This window comes from Myotis brandtii, unplaced genomic scaffold (genome assembly GCF_000412655.1).
Source record: "Myotis brandtii unplaced genomic scaffold, ASM41265v1 scaffold237, whole genome shotgun sequence".
Classification (NCBI taxonomy): Eukaryota; Metazoa; Chordata; class Mammalia; order Chiroptera; family Vespertilionidae; genus Myotis; species Myotis brandtii.
This window is the reverse complement of record NW_005358943.1, coordinates 3,145,351-3,153,126: the sequence shown is the minus strand read 5'-3', so window position 1 is coordinate 3,153,126 and position 7,776 is coordinate 3,145,351. Positions and strand designations below refer to the sequence as shown.

The 7,776-nt window shown below is 44.6% G+C and overlaps 1 pseudogene; it reads right to left on the bottom strand.

Annotated features, from left to right (window-relative positions):
* Positions 1-1,435: 1,435 nt before the first annotated feature.
* LOC102261772 lies at positions 1,436-5,369 on the bottom strand (annotated as a pseudogene).
* Positions 5,370-7,776: the final 2,407 nt, after the last annotated feature.

The window sequence follows — 7,776 nt, the reverse complement described above, 5'->3', positions numbered from 1 at the left end:
CTTAAATCTTACCTTTGCTGATTTTTTAAAAAGTTTTGTTTTTTCATCTAAAAATGGGAATAATATTACCTACATCTGAGTTATAATGAGAATTAAATGAGATAAGATACATAAATGGCTAGTATACAGAATATATTCAGTAATTGTTAGTTTCCTTCACCAAAGAGAGTTGTGGTAATAAAAGAAGTATGTCTTGGAAAGTTTGGAAACAGAATAAATACTCAAAACTTATTACTTCCCAATGCATTTATGACATTTTACCATCACTGATGCTTTTGAGGTTCTTTATTCTGTTGTATCTGTATAGTATACAGCAGAAATACTATATAATAATTGCAGTTGCTCATCTTTCCCAACTTCATGATAAATGATGTCAAGTTGGTAGTTTGGATTTATTTATTGTGGAAGTATTTATATCACAGAAATTAATAAATGAAAGTTAGGGCGTTTTTCTGGGAGAATCTATTATAAAATTTTTAAAATTGATTTTAGAGAGGGAGGAAGGGAGAGAAGATTCAGAGAGAAATACTGATATGAGAGAGAGAGACATCGATCAGTTGCCTCCCATATGTGCCCTGACCTGGGATTGAACCCAAAACCTAGTATGTGCCCTGACTGACCAGGAATCCAACCCTAACCTTTTGGTGCATTGGACAACACTGCAACCAACTGAGCCACATCGGTCAGGGTGGGAGAATCCACTTTTAAACATTACCAGAACACCACTGCTCTCAAAAACAGAGTGCCTTACCATGCATAGACTCATGGTAGGGAATCTGGTTTGTAGGGTTTCATGGCCAGGTAGGCAGAAAACGTGGCTAACAAGGGTATCTCTATGGTACAGCAGGGCTTGAGCCACTTTGTAAGGCTAAGAGGAGAGGCTTTAGTCCCCAAGGAAAGGGGACCAGGAAGAACAGAATGGGGAAGGGGGAATCAAAGTGACAATCCATTCCTGAGACTTGACACATGTGGGCAAAGAGAGCTTCACCCAAGGTGGCATAGGGGATGCCAGTGGTTGTCCTGGGCCACCAGTTCCCGGAACTTAGGGTTAGCAAACGGACATGGGACTCCCACTGGTCAGCATCAGAGTACATGGGAGAATGACTGATATTAAGCCCCCTTATGTATGTATGTATGTATGTATGTATGTACTTATTTACATATGTGTGTACATATGGATGAATGTATACACAAGTATGTGTATTGTAGGAGGAAAGGAGTTGAAGCTATTTAAATACTTATTACATCTTGCCTTAATTCCCGGAGGAACTGAAGTCTGAGTCTTTTTATCTAATGTGGGAGCAAAGATCCTTTGACTTAGCTGTGTGGTGTGAGAATGAAGATGAGTAGACTTAGCTCTGAGCTTCTAGTGGAGGCAGAAAGTGAGGAATTAAAGTAAGCAATGAAACTTAGCAGCGGCAGCCCATGGATTGAATCAGTTCACATATTTGACGACCACAGTAAATTCTCGTATGCCACCAACATCAGGACTTTTTCTTGCAAACAGCCTGTGTTTGCTGTTTCCAGATTGAATAGGGCTTTCTCTCCCTTCTTGACTACTAGGTCCTGATAAACGCAGATATGTATCAGTAAATAATCCCTCCATGATTCATTTCCTCTCTACCACAATGTGATAAATCACATAGGTTAATAAGGGCTGATAGGTTAGGTTCTGCATTTCTGTAAAAACAAGGATAGCACTAAACAGTGAGGACCAGGTGAGGGCATTGGTTTTTCCTGCAGGCTTTGGACTCAGATGGATGTGAATTTGAGTTCCAGTTCTACTAGTATATTTAGCTGAATGGCAGCACTTATCCTCTCTAAGCCTTGGTTTTCTTGTCTATAAAATGGGGATAATAATAGCACCTTATCCATTAAGTATTACCATGCAAATGAAACACCTAACATAGTGAATGGCATATAGAAAGCACTCAAAAATTTAAAATTGCTTTAATCTTATGTAGTGATTTCACTTTCCAACATGCCACAAGTTGCGCGCATGCGTGCGCGCGCGCGTGTGTGTGAATAGATATGTATTATGACTAGAAATGGGCAACAATCTTTGTGGATGTAATAGCAGAATAGTTAATGCCAATATGACAATTCTGTTGTCTGGTTTCCTTCACATGAAACAGTGACTGAGCTGTATCCATCCTGCTGCTGTATGAGGAGTTTTCTCCTTTTTTCCCCCCATTTCTCTCTCTCTTTTTAAAAAAATATATATTTTATTGATTTCATAAAGGAAGGGAGAGGGAGGGAGAGATAGAAACATCAATGATGAGAGAGAATCATTGAACCACTGCCGCCTGCATGCCCTCTACTGGGGACAGAAGCCAAAACCCAGGCATGTGCCCTGACTGGGAATTGAACTGTGATCTCCTGGTTCATAAGCCAATGCTCAACCACTGAACCACACTGGCCAAGCAGTTTTGTCGTTTTTATTACTGAACTAGAGGCACGGTGCATGAAATTCATGCATGGGGGGGGGTCCCCTCAGCCCAGCCTGCACCCACTCGAAATCTGGCACCTTTTGGGGGTGTCCGACTGCCAGTTCAGGCCCGATCCCACAGATCGGGCCTGAATGGCAGTCAGACATCCCTCTCACAATCCAGGACCACTGGCTCCTAACTGCTCTGCTTACCTGCCTGATCGCCTCTAACCACTCTGCCTGCTGCCTGATCGCCCCTAACTGCTCGCCTGGCTGCCTGATTTTGCCCCTAAAACTCAAGCTTCTTTTTTTTTATTTTTAATAATTATATTTCTTCTGTATTTTTTTTATTTTAAAAGTCAAGCTTCTTGAGAACATGAGGTGTTTAACATTATTCCATATTCCTTACAGAGAGCTAAGCATGGTAAACACAGCAAATACTTAACACGTATGGGCTTCTATACAAACACTTTCCAACCAGGAATGTCTTAATAGGCAGCCTCCAAAAACTTGAACTGGAAAACCTAAAAGTAGAGTGCTCAGATTTCAGGCATCGGGTGCTATTAGCAGGATTTCTATCCCAATTAAACTCTAATTCTTAGCTCTCAACAGTCTGGACAAACTGCCCTTCACTGTCTCCAAAGTTTCTTATTCATCACTATCCCATTTTCCTTTTTTCTTTTTTTGAGTTCAATGTTTTATATCCACATCAGTATCAACGTACCATACAAACCCCACCTGCCAGCTTAGCTGGGCAGGCTGGAGGGGGGGTCCATGGCAGCACAGAAAATCACGGTTCTTGTCCCAAAAGAGAAGAAAATAGGTTTACAGTTAAGGATACAAAATCAGAACCCAACATGATCAAGGAGAAGCCTAGAAACTGCATCGAGTGGAGGTGCTATTGGCAGCGGGGAACTGTAGGAACTGGTGGGGGCAGCCAGAGCCAGGGAGGGCAGTGCCCATGGGGACAGGGGGCATGGGGTGGAGGAGGTATGCTCCTCTAACAGAGACTTAGAGGTACAGAGACTAAGAGAGAGAGAGAGAGAGGACAGAGATGGGGATAGAAAGTGACAGGAAGAGAGAGACTCAGAGAAAGCAAGAGAGAGATTGAGACAGAGAAAGTTCCACAAAAAAGGGAGAGAGGCAGACAGAAAGATGGAGGGCGCCCCGGGGCCTGGGGCTGGCAGGGGATGTGCCAGTGTGATGGTAAGTGCATCGTTGTGTTGCAGGAGGGAGGTGTGCTGGTAATGCAGCAGCAGGTTCTTCAGAGACCCATTCAGGTTGTAGGGCTCTGCAAAACCCAAGCCAGTGGCCATGCGGTCGATGGCACAGTGCTTGGTATCGCTGTCCACCACCACTGAGCAGGCATAGCAGCCCTGCTGGCTGCTCTCGCGGATGAGGAAGGTACCATCCCGCTTGCCGTTCAGCATTTCCTCAGCCTGCGTGTGGGGTGGAGGAGGTATGCTCCTCTAACAGAGACTTAGAGGTACAGAGACTAAGAGAGAGAGAGAGAGAGGACAGAGATGGGGATAGAAAGTGACAGGAAGAGAGAGACTCAGAGAAAGCAAGAGAGAGATTGAGACAGAGAAAGTTCCACAAAAAAGGGAGAGAGGCAGACAGAAAGATGGAGGGCGCCCCGGGGCCTGGGGCTGGCAGGGGATGTGCCAGTGTGATGGTAAGTGCATCGTTGTGTTGCACGAGGGAGGTGTGCTGGTAATGCAGCAGCAGGTTCTTCAGAGACCCATTCAGGTTGTAGGGCTCTGCAAAACCCAAGCCAGTGGCCATGCGGTCGATGGCACAGTGCTTGGTATCGCCGTCCACCACCACTGAGCAGGCATAGCAGCCCCGCTGGCTGCTCTCGCGGATGAGGAAGGTACCATCCCGCTTGCCATTCAGCATTTCCTCAGCCTGCGTGTGGTTGATCTTGCCCACATACCAGGTTCATTCCTCAAGATGGGGGAAGTCATCCTCATCCTCCATCAGTGCGTACTGGTCTTCAATCTCATTTTTTAAAAATATATTTCTTTATTGATTTCAGAGAGGAAGGGAGAAGGAGAGATAGAAACATCAATGATGAGAGAGAATCATTGATTGGCTGCCTCTTGCACACCCCTCACTGGGGATCGAGCCTGCAACCCAGGCATGTGCCCTTGGCTGGAATAGAACCTGGGACCCATCGGTTCGCAGGCTGACGCTCTATCCACTGAGCCAAGCCGGCTAGAGCTTCAGTCTCATTTTTGATTCCCAACCACTCGTTGATTTTCTTCTGCCGGGCGCCTTTCTGGGTGAGCCATACCAGGTACTGGTCTCGGATCTTGTGCAGCTGCATGAGGTCTGGCTTCAGGCTGTTCATGTGCTTATGGATCTCCCGGTTGTCCAAGGCCTGTGTCCGCAGCTCCTGTTCCAGCTTTGTGCGGCTCTCATGGGACTTCCTCCCCTCCCCCCCAACGAGGATCATCTGCATCTCGTTTTCATTGCCCTCACGCCAAGCACTCCAAATACTCCTTGCTGCCCTTCTCTTGAGTCTGGCCCTGCTCTTTGAAGATCTTGATGGTTTCTTTGAAGGCTTGGATTACGGTGCGCTTCATCTGCAGTTCCTGGGAGGTGCGTGTGTGCTCCTCGTTGAGCTGGTCCTACTGGGGGCTCTTGTCCTGCGCTTCAAACCAAGGTAACAAACAATTTCCCGCCAGAAGTCACGTCCAAATACTGCGACACTGAGGATGATAGGGCTGACTATGCACATGCGCAATAACAGGCTCACGTTCTAGCCCTAGGCGCTCAGGCGTCCTCCACAATCCCATAATCCTCTAGGCGCCCAGGTGTCCCCCAAAATCCCACAATCCTCTGGTCGTCCAGGCGTCCCCCACAATCCCACAATCCTCTGGTCGCATACTTCCGGTTTTTCTAGCTCCTCCTCAAGTGGTGTTTCCTTCAGTCGCATTGGGAGTCCAGGACCTCTAGTTGGAGAGGATTTTTTTGTTCTTTGAGGTTGATAGCTGTTTACTGTTTGAATCAGTGAAGTTTCGGGAGAACTGCTGCTGCCATGAACATGTCGGTCCCAAGCGCACTCATGAGACAACCGCCCATTCAGTCCCCGGCTGGCGCCATCCTGGTTCGCATTGAGAAAGGTACTGTGCTGGGCCGTTTTCCAATTGGATCTTCCTCTTCCTTCCCCAGCCCCCTCCAAACCTCCTCCAGGCGATCCCCCCAACCCCGCAGACCCTTAAGTCCTTCCCCTCTATTTCTTCCACTTTCCCCCATCAAACTCGCACCCTATTGGGTTACCTAGGGGCCCAACCCCGCAGACCCTTAAGTCCTTCCCCTCTATTTCACCTTATTGGGTTACCTAGGGGTGCCCCTAACCGCTCCCTGAGGGGCGGGGCCAGCCTGGGTGAGGGGCCGTGGTGTTCTGGTCATTATGGTCGCTTGCTTTTCATAAATATAGAAGATAGCATTGGATTGTATGACCATGCCACATTTTATCTATTCACCTGTGGATAGACATTTGGGGTATAACCACTTTAGAGCTATTATGAATAAATTTCTATGAACATTCCTGTACAAGTCTTTTTGTGGATATAGGTTTTCATTTTGATTGGGTAAATACGTGGAAATGCAATTGTGGGGGTCATTGTGTAGGTTACGTTTAACTTTAAAAGAAAGTTCGGTTAGCATTCCCACAAGCAATTTATTTATTTATTTTTGACTGCCTAACATCTTCACCAAACCTTTGGCAATATCAATCTTTTCACTTTTATCCATTCATCTGGGTGTGTAGTTATCTAATTGTGGTTTAAATTGCGTTTTCTCTGGTGACTAATGATGTTGAGCATTTTGTCAGATTTTGGTCCCCTGCACTGAATTCTATGTCCTTAATCAAACAGGAAGGACAATAACTTAAAATCAAGCACATTAACAGTGTCAAGTACCTCCTACAAATAGTTTGCATATTGATTTACCTTTATTCTCACCCCTATTAAAGTATTGTTGTATATACATCTTTAGGACTTACGTTACTTTCTATATCATGCATGATTTTTAAAAATTATTATTCAGCTGGATTTAGTACAAAGTAACTGCTCTCTTGGCAAAATCCTCTTGATTATTTATATGATAATCATGAAGTGAAGCCTTTCAGATTACTTAATGCCTTGTATTTGGAGGTGTGCCTTTCTTCAAGAGTACTCAAAGCCTTTTGACGTTAATATTCACAACATCTTTGTGTAGTGAGTGGGGAACATGGGGAGAAGAAACAAATTCCAGAAGGTGAAGTGACTGAGCCCAAATCTCAGAGGAAACTGGTGAAATTCAGACTGTAAGTTGAATCACAGTCACCAGACCTACAGCAACCTAGCAAACCAAGGTACCTCTCCTCATGGGGTCAGCCTGATAAAGATTTCAGATAAAGCCGAGTCATTTCATCTACTGATATAAAGTTAATATAGTTTCTCCCAAAATCTTTCAGAACTAGAAAGTTATCATGAGCCGTGCCATGGAAGGTCTCTGTGGATTTATGAACTGATTGTTATAAAGAAAAAGAGTCATTCTGCCCCCCGGAAAAAGATGTGTGAGAATGCAGTAATACAGGGAACAAAAAGTTTCAAAGAACAATGCACAAAAACCTCCTATCCTCTCATACACACATAACTATTTTCAAGTGAGAAGACTCTGTGTTTTGTGAAAAACAACAAAGAGAAGTATAGGACCTCTAGCAATACAGGCATAAAACACACACAGTGTTCCAGGTTGGTTTTTCCTATATACGGACATATTGCATATTTAAAGAGTCACCCTGAAGTAATATGTCTGATGTTTAACAAACATGCCAGAATTCAAGCACCCAAATGGGTGATTTTCCCCCCTCAATGTAGGCATCTTGGGATGTTTATACATTTCAATATCACTTTGTCACTGATAAAAACATTTTTGGAATTGCTATTCTGGAATTGCTTTCAAAGTCTTAGGAACATTCTTTTGAATATCTTCAGGCTTCTGTGGCTCCATAAAAAAAAAGGGCGGGGGGAGTGTATTTGCTTCAAATATCCTCTCACCATTTTATTGCCTTAAGTCTTAGGCTTCTTATCCTGGGTCTCTTCTTACGGAGTCTCTTCTTACTCTATTCTGATCCTCCTAGTTTTTGAGTTCATTCCGTAATCTTCCATTTGCAACTCATTTTATAATTCAGACATGACAGTTAGCTCCACAATTTTAGCTGTAATCTAAGGTGCTATATAAGCAGCTCAGGCAGACACCCTCTTGGTCCAGCTTGACCCTGGGAACCATGATCCCGTCCAACCCCTAGATAAATGACTACACACCCAGCACACTCATCTATCATCCCCGTGAGC